Raw genomic sequence first — 12,790 nt, forward strand, 5'->3', positions numbered from 1 at the left:
TTATCTTAGAGAAAAACATTAAAGATAGATGCTATTTAGTACAGACTGAAATGTCTTTTGTCATCATTAAAAATATCTCCTATTTGTATTATGAGGGAAAGAATCTGGCACTAAACAGAAGCACGAGTCTGTTGAAGTATCTTTCCATTACATTGGACTCCGTATTACCAGTTTCTAAAAGCCTGTAGGCTTTACTAAGTGCTAAAGAATGATGCTGGCAGGTCTGACAGAGAGCAAAGTGCCAACAACTCCCATGGACTGCACTGAATCCATAACATAACTGCACTTGTTGGCCCATGAAAAAACCCATAAGCGTAAAAACAGTCCCAACCATGCAGAACTAGGAAACATCAGTACTTAATATCCCAGGGCTGTTTATGCATTTGGCTTGCCACTGCAGGGGAAAATATCAGCTCTTAGCAAGCATCTACAAAAGAATAGGTCACTTTTGCATTGATTACCTATTGTATTTTGTGTTTCACAGCACATGTAGGAGGAGAGTTGTATAATCAATGTGTTTGCCCTCTCACCTTAAGAAATGCCTCAATTGCTGCTCTGCCATGGCTTTGACGGATATCGCAGGAATTTTGTTGGACTCATCCAATCCAAACTGTTGACAGCTTTGCTAGCTTGAACTGGTGCAGCTGGCATTTGGCATTCTGCAATGGGAGGAAGGACAACACTTGAAGGATTTCTATAGACAATAATATCTACCTGAATTTTCAGCACTCCCTCTGCATGTCTTTGTGAGTGTTGTGGTTTAACCTGGCAGCTAACAACGAAGCACTAGACAGCCACTCGCTCACCCCTCCCCTTTCCGTGCAGCAAGACGGGGAGGAGAATTGACAAAAAGTAAAACTCATAGGTTGAGATAAAGACTGTTTAATAAGACAACAAAGGAAATAATACTACTAGTGATACTGAATATGCAAAACAAATTATAAACAATGCAATTTTCTCACCACACGATGACAGGTTTGCAGCCAGTCCCTGAGCACTGATCAGGGAAGCTGGAACTTGCGGGATTCACGAATTTAACTAAATTAGTGAAAAAGACTGATGTTCTGGACAAGAGAGGAGTTAAACTCATGGAAAAAACAAGATTTCTGCCCCCCAGCCAACCCCTATTTAGAAACTAAGCATGATTTTTGTGGCATGGCATATTTCCATTGGCCATATTGGGCTAGCTGTCTGGCTGTGCTCCCTCCCAGCTCCTGCACACCTGCTCATTAGATGAACATGGGACTAGATAAAGTCCCTAATTTCTTCGCAACAACTGAAAACATCATTGTTATCAATATTGTTCTTGTACTAAATCCAGACTTCTGTGGTACTGAGAGGAAAATTATCCCAGCCGAAATCAGGACAGTGAGTTTAGGACAATCTTTAAACACGTACTGATAATGAATGCACTGTCTGTTATTGTTGCATTTTTAAAAGAGATTCCCATTAAATCATTTGAGTTAACATCTGCAGGAAATTGGTGTGGATGATGAATTGTGTCAGCTCTTGCAAGAAAGAATTTCATTAAGTAAATGAAGATGTCCCAAAGAAACCCCAGGTGTATTCAGGGAAGAATTAGAGAATACAGCTAGTCTTAAAATGTCTTAACCCATTTAAATCCAAAGTAGTAAAGCCTTTACAGATTTCAACAAAATATGTGCTAATCTATGCACATAAACAGCAAATGTACTGTTTAGTCTGAAAATTGTGGTACATACCTGTGCATCCTCCAAATAAAGCTGACAAGAAAAAATAATAACCTACATTTTGTTTTAAAGATAAACAGTTAATTTGAAAGAAAAAAAATCTACCTCATATCTCATTAGAAAGCATGTATCTTTTAACTGGTATTAAACTCAATGTGCTACTCAATGAGAAAGTTACATGGAATTATTTTAAGTTGAGTGTAAGACTCATGATGGCCAAAAACATTAGGATGTAGCATTTACTTCCGTTTATTATTTCTTCCCTGTTCTGCTTTGTTTTGGCAAAATATCTACAGTCTTATCTTTGGAGCCTGTATAATTTTTTATTTCTACCTCATCTCCTATATGAAAAATGCTTTGAAATCCCTAGGTAATACAGGAGAGGAGCTGATTCTGAACTGGCTATTTAGTAATATAAACCCCTAGCCCTAGTCTGAAGTGATGGAGATCTACCTACTCAGCAACTCTGAAAGAAGAGGTGGAAATCAAATAGAAGAACTAGTATTAATGGTGGTATTAAAGATGTGTAATGCTAAAAGCTAAACATATTTTCTGTCAGACTTAATCACTTAACAATAGATATGTTTGCTACATGAACTAAGTGTAATAGATGCTAGTCACAAACTGAACAGAGCAGGATCTAGTTGCAGCAATATATTCTTTATGTTACTTTATTGGCAATACTGAGTTACAGCCAGGTACCTTGGGAGAAATCAGGTTATCCATAAATTGGATAATCTATTGATGGATAATGGAGAATTAGTAATATTACATGCTGTGAGTGTTCATCGCCTTAATATGTAAGGACTAGACCCTTAAAGGGATGCTGGTGAGTGCCTGCTTCTAGCTGCTTCGATTACTCAGGCACTAGTAAAACCTTAAAATTACTGCTCAGCTGCTTCTTAACCACATAAATGACTAGATTTCAAACCATGAATGTACCTAAAGATTTTAAACAAGTATCATCCTCCAAGCTCAGTAAATCTTCAACACCTGAGGTGGGACCCCTCAAATCAGTCCCTTTCACTGTGCTCATTGGTGGAATTTGATCTTGTGTATGTACCTGAGTGGATCAGTAGAATTTCCTGTCCCAGAATAGCTTACCTGGGGATACCCCTTTGATTGCAGAATGGAAAAAAAGGAGTGATGGAGACCTATAAAAAATAAAAATCAAGCTTCATTCAGACAAGTGGCCTGGAAAAAAAGAGTGCTTTTGTTGATAGCTCATTTTGTATCTTTACTTACCCTTCTCAGTCATGGAAGTAACCCAAAGCAACTGCCTCCTATATACTCAAGGAAGGAAGCTAACCTATGTTTTGCACGGAAACTGACTGCTAACACCCAAGGACACAGTTAATGATGCAAAAGTGTGCTGATGCCCTAATTTGACACATGCTCTTTGTCTCCTATGGCAATCTCTGGCCAAATGTGAGATTTCCAGCCTGATGTTTTGTTGAGACAGCAGTGCTGATGCAAGGTGAACTCAAGCTTTGTGCAAGGACAGTAAAATTGTACCCTGATGGTTCTTACAAAATTCTACCCTGAGAGAGTAGCAGTGGAGAGTACAGTGACAGAATCCTCAAATCAGTGGCTTTTCAAGCCATGATTTGTTCAAAAGCATGTAGTTTTATCAGGCTCTTATCTGACTGAGAGGGCACACCTCATGCAAGTCCAGGGACCAGGGGTTTACATATTGTGCAGGTTTTTTTCAAAATCACAGGTTCTTAGAATAGAACTATTTAAGAAAAGATCACTTTTGATATTTCAGACACAATGACCATCAACTTCATTTGTTGATGAGCCTCTCACAAAGATAACATTCTTGTGAGATTCATCCCTAACTTTGAGGGCAAAATATTCCAGCAGATTGGATTCTTCAGTCACGAAAGAAATAACAAATCATATATCAGCCATCATTGCCAGGAAAAAAAAAACAAAAATAAAGCCTCATTATTACGAAAGCCTTTGTGTCACCTTATTTTATTTTTCATCATCTTGGCGTGAAATGGCAGAGTTTTTTTTTCTTAAGGAAGAGAAAATGAGCGGCTGACTATTAGAAAGAGGAATTTATCTTAACGTGTCAATAAAACCTTTTAGTAAAAGATGCCAATAATTTATATGCTTCGGTTAGAAATCAAAATAGCTAACAAACAGCTAAATAAAAAATTACAATGAGCATGCAATGGGAATCTAATGCACAGAAACACAACACGTCAAAACACAAAAGAGAATATATGGATTTTTCAAGTTGTAATAAAAATAATGAATACTGGAAAAGTTCACTTGTATATAGAAATAACTGCACAGAGGAATTTATAGAACACAGACAACAAAGCTGTTTCTGCTGCAAGTTAAAACTCTGTGCTCCCACTCTTCTGATAGTCATGAATACTCCATTCTTAAAATAACTTCTGGAAATTTTCTATAACATTGTAAATTGGGAAAATCGGAAGTCCTTCAGCAGGTTTTCCTATTAGTTGGAGGGATGACCTGAGAGGCATGTCATCCTGTTCAAAACTAAGATGGCAAAATTTAGTCAGGATGTGCCTCAAAGGATAAAATTGTAATTAATATGCTGCATATCAAAGTTGAAGTATATAAGCAATGTTTGATTTCTTCAGTCCTTGATATCTCTTTTTTAAAGAGTTACATAGATCTTTTATATAGATAAGGATATAGCTTATTTATTAATTAGCACAGATGTGATTCTACAGAGTGATGATTTTAAGTATATATTCTTGGCTTTATGTTGACTGAGTACAGTTGTCAAGAGCTCACAGATCTGCAGATCTAGGAATAGCAAAACACTTGTCTTCATTGTTAACAGAAATTTGAAAAGAGTTTTGGGAAACATTGTTTTCCAGGAATAACTCCAGTTCCCTCTTCAGAGAAAGCCGACTTGAACCAGCAATAGCACTAAAAGGAGCATTTCTCACTGCCCCTTGGCTGTATGATCCTCTCTGCTCTGGTACTTCTGGACTAGCAATTATTTTTAGAAGATTAGTGTTTTGACGAAGTTGAGCTGACTCAATTGCAAATCAAGCATACTACAAATTTGCTTCATCCTTTTGCAGTTCCTATTTCCAGAAAGCTAAAACTAAAACAAACAAGAATACAGCTTCTGAAATTCGGATTACTTGTACACTATTAAGAAGAATATAAATTAAGTATTGTGAGAAGACAAACTTCCTTCTCAGTTTTATTTTATCACGTGACATCTGTCAGAGAGAGACATAAGCAGAACCAGAAAGATGTGAAGATTCAGATACAGCTTGGAGAAGTCCAGTACAGAATAGAGGAATGACTTTTAGGATCACTTGCCAGCTGGAAAATCTTTGCAAGAGTATGTGCTTTTGTTCACACCTAGAGAAGCTGAATTTTCTATAGTGTCTGTGAAAATCCAAACCAAACCAAGAAACAAATCTGCACTGATTTTTTTTTATAATTGGAGCAACCTATAAGACCCTGAAATATGTATCTGCTTTGAAGAGAAGGCTGAAGAAATACAGTCTTCACCATTTACACCTTGTTTGCATGGTCATACTTGCCCCTTTCATATTTCTAACTTTTAGGTTTTAACCTTTTGATTAAATCCCAAAAGATTTGATTCGATCTGATTGTTTCCACACTTAGACATAGACTCCAGGTGACAAATCTAATATGATTGCGTACCTTTCTAGTCACTAGATGTGTTTTACTCAGTATAAAATACTTGATATCGATGATTATTTATTTTAATTTTTATCTTCTAGACAGTCTAAGAGTATCAGACCTCTTGGAATGTTAAAAATTATGCAGTTTATAGCCTTGTTTGAATCACTCACAGGACAGAATAACACATTTTGCTCATTCTTTTTATAGTATTATCATTACAGACACAATTTTTCTTTTCTATTTTCATAGTAGAACCTGGGAAAGCAAACTGAAAACATTTTTTTGATTTTTCTAATTTGTGCTGAAGTAAACAGTATTTCATGCTTTTGACATACATTCTCATACTGCTTCTCTACTGTTTTTTTTTCTTTCTTCTTACTAGATTATATGTTCTTGGTTGTTGTCTGCTTTTTCCAAACTCAGAATAGAAATGGGTTTTGTGTACTTTTTGTAGTCAGGACGGGTCCAGGTGATAAAGATCTTCTGTCTGCTTTCAGATAGTTATATTATTTCATATTATTGTTCCAGGAACCATTCTTCCAAGTCACTGTTTTTTGTCTTCTGACATATTTTTAAAATTTTCTTTATATACTTTTTTCTTTTTTTTCCTCTCTGCATTATGTTGTGTTAGAAATAATTTCCTTCAGTTATCTCTGACCTGTGGATTTCACTTTTAGTTTCTTTTTCACTTTTTTATTTCTTTTGTATTTACTTTAGCATTTCTTTTTCAATTTTTTCCCTTCATGTTCAATACAATTGCTGCAGCTTCAAAAGTCCCATTAAATTACTGTGTTCTGACAATGCATATGAAACCTTAAAACGGTTGTTTTGACCCCTAAGTGGAAAAGAGGACGGAGGCACAAACCAAACCTCCCTCCTCTTCCATTTTAATCAAGAAGCACACCATGGCAAGAGATTTTAAATAGCAACTGTGTTTGTCTGGTAAAAAACAAGTCTTAATGCTGTTTATCAACATCTAAAATCAGCAAGATTAAAAATTTGAAACCACCAGTCTTGCTTGACAAGTGACAACTCATGTAAGATATCAAATAACAATTAAAATATTGTAAGAAAACAAGTGGAGCATTTTTACTCCAAGTCCCGTAACCTGAAAAGGATGTCAGCAGGCCCACATCTTTTAACAGTCTGGAGCTCCTTCCTGCTCCCTGGGGTAAGATGTTAAATGTGCTTTTTCTTGGCATAAACAAAGTGAATTCCAGAGAGAGGGCAACTTTCTTCTTTTCAGACTTTTGCTATAAAAGAGGGTGATGACCTTAGTGTTGATAATGTGGCAATATAGGTTTTTTCTTTATTGATTCCACCAAATGAAATGCCTAATCTTTACTGGTACTTCACTGAGAGGCATGAAGGTCTGGAACTTCATTTTATTAGCAATTGCAGATTTGTTTTACACAAAAGCTTGTATGACTTGTCATAATACAGAGCGAAGAAAAAGCCTCTTCACATGCACATGTGCATCACATATATCACTATGTTTCAGTCTTCAGACACACTTTAATTATCACCAAAGGACTCTGGTTTGGGCAGAAAGAGAATGAGAGAATGTAAACAATCAAAACAGTCAATGAATACCATACATACATCTTTCTATTATCTTTTCTGTATCAACTTCCTTGGGTTGGCACAAAATAGAGATCCTACTTCTGACCTCAGTAAAAGAAATGTTAACATTTCTGCTGATTTCAGTTTTGCTCACCAAACAAGTTATTGTTTCTATATCTATAAATTCCAGACAAAGATTTATGTTAGACTTTACAGCTGTATGGGTGTTGAGGGTACGTCTATATTAGTAAACTCAATTGTTCCCAGGAATGTTCTTAGGTATTGAAACAATTTCTTATACTAGTGATTTGTGCAGACGTTGCCTGGCATGTTTTTGATCCCTGTGTTCTCCCGGCAGATTGCTGGTGCTGCTCACAGATCTGCATGATGCAAAGACAAACTGCAATTAGCACCCTGCATGCAGACACACCATTTCCAGCACTAGTGAAGTCCACTGGCATAGGGGTGAGACATTCTTTCCCAGGTAGCCCAACCAGCCAATGACATTCCCAAGCAAAGGTTTTTACTAGTTAAGATGCAGCCAGAATTGCCAGCAGGAAACATGACAGAAAAAGAAAAATGACAAAGAAAAAACTGTAAAATAAAACACAGTGAAATCTTATCTCTTTCTCTTAATCCATATTAAAAAATAATTGCAAAAATTGATCTGCGTCTGTCTTCCTTGATTAATTTGTTCTATACATAACTGTGATGGAAAAATTGTGGAAAAGATTGGGTTTCCAAGGGGCTTCTTGGTGAACTTGCCAAAACTTGTCAAGCTTGGTTATCCAGGTTGGCATCTTCTGCACAGGATATTGCCAGTGTCAACAATGCCCTCACAAACTCAGCACAAGGGTGCTGCAGACTGGCCTGGGCAACTGGGGAACTACATTTTTTTCTCTATCTTTTTCTCCCTGAAGTCCTGCTCCCACGTGGTGGAGATTTGTTGCCCTATCAGCAACACACTTGCAAGCACAGCACAGCTGTAAGTCTGTATTAGTTTTTGCTTTATTAGTGATCCTATTTAATGCATGCTTTCCGTGGTAATAGAAGATACTTCAGGTAGAAATGAAGCAACTAATTGAGACAGACACCTGGCCTTTATGTTGTATTACCGCTTGAATTTATCTCCAGAATATTTAACTTGATTTGCTAATAAAACTTTAAAATCAGGACTCTGTTTCTTCACTGTGACTTTGATTCAGCTAACCTGAACCAAATTCTGGTTTCACAGTAAAGACAGATGCTTAGAAACAATCCCAGTGAGTACATTGTAGAAATGTAGATAGATTAAAATCTGATTTTCTGTTTGTAAATAAAGTCAGTTTTTCCTCATGGAAATAGTTTGCTTATGATTTTAAACTGATTTGGCCAAACTCATTTGTCAAAAATACCTAGAAAACAAAAAAATGTTCTATTGAGACATTTATTAACATAGCATTTCACAAATTTAATAATGTAAAAAACCGTTTATTTTCATATTCCATAACTTGGCTATGTTTAATTCAGGAAAAAAAAAAAGGTAATGAAATATGATCAACATTTCTGAAAGTAAAGCTAAGAACATTGGACTAAGAAAGCTTTCGTCATCATCATTAGGTCCCATCTTCTACTATTAAAGGCAACTAATCAATTTTATTTATGGATTTACTGAGATTTATTCTTGTTTGTCATACATGTTTTTGATACCAAAAAAATTTTTTTTTCATTTTACACTTAACCAGGAAAGCCACATTAAAAATGCTTAAAATAAATTTATTATATTATTAATCTCTATATTTAAATACCTCTCTTCTCATCTTCTGAAGAATCTTCTAAAGTTTTGAGACCATAGGCCTTTCCTATGCTTGTCAATAAAATAATACTAATCACAGAATCACAGAATCACAGAATAGTAGGGGTTGGAAGGGACCTCTGTGGGTCATCTAGTCCAACCCCCCTGCCGAAGCAGGGTCACGTACAGCAGGCTGCACAGGATCTTGTCCAGGCGGGGCTTGAATATCTCCAGAGAAGGAGACTCCACAACCTCCCTGGGCAGCCTGTTCCAGTGCTCCGTCACCCTCAGAGGGAAGAAGTTCCTCCTCATGTTCAGACGGAACTTCCTGTGCCTCAGTTTGTGCCCATTGCCCCTTGTCCTGTCACTGGGCACCACTGAAAAGAGCTTGGCCCCATCCTCCTGACACCCACCCTTCAGATATTTGTAGGCATTTATAAGGTCCCCTCGCAGCCTTCTCTTCTTCAGGCTGAACAAGCCCAGTTCCCTCAACCTCTCCTCGTAGTGGAGATGCTCCAGTCCCCTCACCATCCTTGTAGCCCTCCGCTGGACTCTCTCCAGTAGCTCTTCATCCTTCTTGAAGTGGGGAGCCCAGAACTGGACACAATACTCCAGATGAGGCCTCACCAGGGCAGTGTAGAGGGGAAGGAGAACCTCCCTCGTCCTGCTGGCCACACTCTTCTTGATGCACCCCAGGATCCCATTGGCTTTCTTGGCAGCCAGGGCACACTGCTGGCTCATGGTTAACCTGTCGTCCACCAGGACACCCAGGTCCCTCTCCGCAGAGCTGCTCTCCAGCAGGTCCACCCCAAGCCTGTACTGGTGCATGAGGTTGTTCCTCCCCAGGTGCAGGACCCTGCACTTGCCCTTGTTGAACCTGATCAGGTTCCTCTCTGCCCAGCTTTCCAGCCTATCCAGGTCACGCTGAATGGCAGCACAGCCTTCTGGTGTATCTACCACTCCTCCCAGTTTGGTGTCATCAGCAAACTTGCTGAGGGTACATTCTAACTCTTCATCCAGGTCGTTGATGAAGAAGTTAAACAAGACTGGGCCCAATACTGACCCCTGAGGGACACCACTTGTCACTAGCCTCCAACTAGACTCAGCGCCGCTGATGACAACCCTCTGAGTTCTGCCATTCAGCCAGTTCTCTATCCACTTCACCGACCACTCATCCAGCCCACACTTCCTGAGCTACCCTAGGAGGATATCATGGGAGACTGTGTCAAAAGCCTTGCTGAAGTCAAGGTAGATAACATCCACGGCTCTCCCTTCGTCTACCCAGCCAGTCATGTCATCGTAGAAAGCTATCAGATTGGTCAGGCATGATTTCCCCTTGGTGAATCCATGCTGACTACTCCTGATAACCTTCTTTTCTTCCACTTGCTTGATGATGGCCTCCAGGATAAGCTGCTCCATCACCTTTCCCGGGATGGAGGTGAGGCTGACCGGCCTGTAGTTCCCTGGGTCCTCCTTCTTGCCCTTTTTGAAGATTGGAGTGACACTGGCCTTTCTCCAGTCCTCGGGCACCTCTCCTGTCCTCCAGGACCTCTCAAAGATGATGGAGAGTGGCTCAGCAATGACATCCGCCAGCTCCCTCAGCACTCGTGGGTGCATTCCATCGGGGCCCATGGATTTGTGGACATCCAGATCGCTTAAGCGATCCCTCACACAGTCCTCCTCGACCAAGGGAAAGTCGTTCTCTTTGTAGGCTTCATCTCTTCCCTCCGGGGCCTGGGATTCCTGAGAGCCAGTCTTAGCACTGAAGACTGAAGCAAAGAAGGCATTCAGTAGCTCTGCCTTCTCCGCATCCTCCGTCACCAGGACACCCTCCTCACTCAGCAGCGGCCCCACATTGTCCCTAGCCTTCCTTTTGCTGCTGATGTAGTTGAAGAAGCCCTTCTTGTTGTTTTTGACATCCCTTGTCAGCTTCAATTCCACGTGAGCCTTGGCCTTCCTCGTCGCATCCCTGCATGCTCTCACCACGTTTCTGTACTCTTCCCAAGTGGCCTGTCCCTCTTTCCACATTCTATGCACCTTTCTCTTCTGCCTGATCTCCGCTAGAAGCTCCTTGTTTAACCATGCAGGTCTCCTGCCTCCTTTGCTCGATTTCTTTCTCAGGGGGATGCATTGCTCCTGTGCATGGAAGAAGTGTGGTTTAAAAAGCGACCAGCACTCATGGACCCCCCTGCCTTCGAGAGCCCTGGCCCACGGGATTCCTCCCAGTAGCTCCTTGAAGAGGGCAAAGTCAGTCCTCCTGAGGTCCAGGGTTTTGATCCTGCTTATCGCCCTGCTTCCTCCACGCAGGATCCTGAACTCGACCATTTCATGGTCACTGCAGCCGAGTCTACCTCCAACCTTCACGTCCTCCACCAGTCCCTCCTTGTTTGTTAACACGAGGTCCAGCAGCGCGCCTTTCCTTGTTGGTTCCTCCACCACTTGCATCAGAAAGTTATCATCGATGCTCTGTAGGAACCTCCTGGATTGCGCCTGCCTAGCTGTATGGTCTTCCCAGCTGGTGTCAGGGTGGTTGAAGTCCCCCATGAGAACCAGGGCCTGTGACTGTGAGGCTGCTTGCAGCTGCCTGTAGAAGGCCTCATCAACCTCCTCCTCCTGGTCAGGTGGCCTATAGTATAATCCCACCGTAATGTCACCCTTATGAGCCTGTCCCTTAATTCTAACCCACAAGCTTTCAACTCCTTCTTCACTTGCCCCCAGGCCAAGCTCAATGCATTCCAGTTGCTCCCTCACATATAGAGCAACTCCCCCACCTCTCCTTGTTGGTCTGTCTTTCCTAAAGAGTCTGTAGCCATCTATGACAGCATGCCAGTCATGCGAGTTGTCCCACCACGTTTCTGTGATGGCGACCAAGTCGTAGCCGTCCTGCTGTATAATGGCTTCCAGCTCCTCCTGTTTATTGCCCATACTACATGCATTGGTGTAAACACACTTGAGCTGGGCTGTCAATCTCACCCCTGGCCTTGGCACTCCAAGCCTAGGCTCATCCCTAGTGAGCTGGGCAATATCCCCTTCCCCCTTCGAACCTAGTTTAAAGCCCTCTCAATGAGCCCCGCCAGCTCGTGGCCAAGAATTCTTTTCCCCCTTTGTGATAGCTGAGCTCCACTTGTTGCCAGCAGGCCCGGTGCTGTGTATACCTCCCCATGATCAAAAAAGCCAAAATTTGACTGATAATATTAGCACCTAGCCCAAAAGAAAAATCAAAAGACAAGATATGCAAGTCTATTGGTATTGTGTTTTACACTATGAACATTACACTTTAAATTGTAAAACGTGATAAAATGTAAGCTGATAAATTGTTATTTTTTTCAATGCTGATAAATTGTTATTTTTTTCAATTCTTCCATAACAAAAAATGAGCTTTGTAAATTAATAGGCTAAGCGCATATCACTATAAAGTGGGAGAAGAGAGACTGCTCATTTTATATTTGTTTATTCAACAGATTACTTTTTTACAACCCACTTATCTGTAAGATCATGATAGTACAGCAAATACCATGGTTTATTCTTTAAGTGAAATAAAATGCATTTTTGTTAACACTGAATATGATTTTTTAATGAAAAATACACTTTTTTTCTCTTCTCACTATCACATATCTATACAAAGACTTCATTTGACCAGAAAGTAAATATTTTTCAGGAAAAAAAAATACGTAAAGCAAAGAAAATATAATTAACCAAATCAGTGCAACAACTAAATGAATAATTTTCCCTGGCTTCTTGGCACTTGAGTGTCTCACTACAGTGCCCTATTAATGTTCTCAGTTATAAATAATGAGAGCAATGAAAGTTTAAAGCAGGTTTACAACCCTATACATTTTTGCAGCCAGCTTAGCCAGCTATAAACCAACCTGAATATATACTTTTTAAATAAAAAAAAAAATCACAATTATCTTAGCTGTACTGAATTCTTTTCACCATCGTCCATTTGCCAGACTAGGATATGTCACTGTGAGCTGTAACGCAATATGGAAAATGACACAGTGCATAAATGCACTGATATATTCTAGGGTAGAAAACTTACTGGTATGGAAAAAGATCTAACCACTGCTTGCTAAAATGAAGTAGTTCA

This window comes from Opisthocomus hoazin, chromosome 2 (assembly GCF_030867145.1).
Source record: "Opisthocomus hoazin isolate bOpiHoa1 chromosome 2, bOpiHoa1.hap1, whole genome shotgun sequence".
Taxonomy (NCBI): Eukaryota; Metazoa; Chordata; class Aves; order Opisthocomiformes; family Opisthocomidae; genus Opisthocomus; species Opisthocomus hoazin.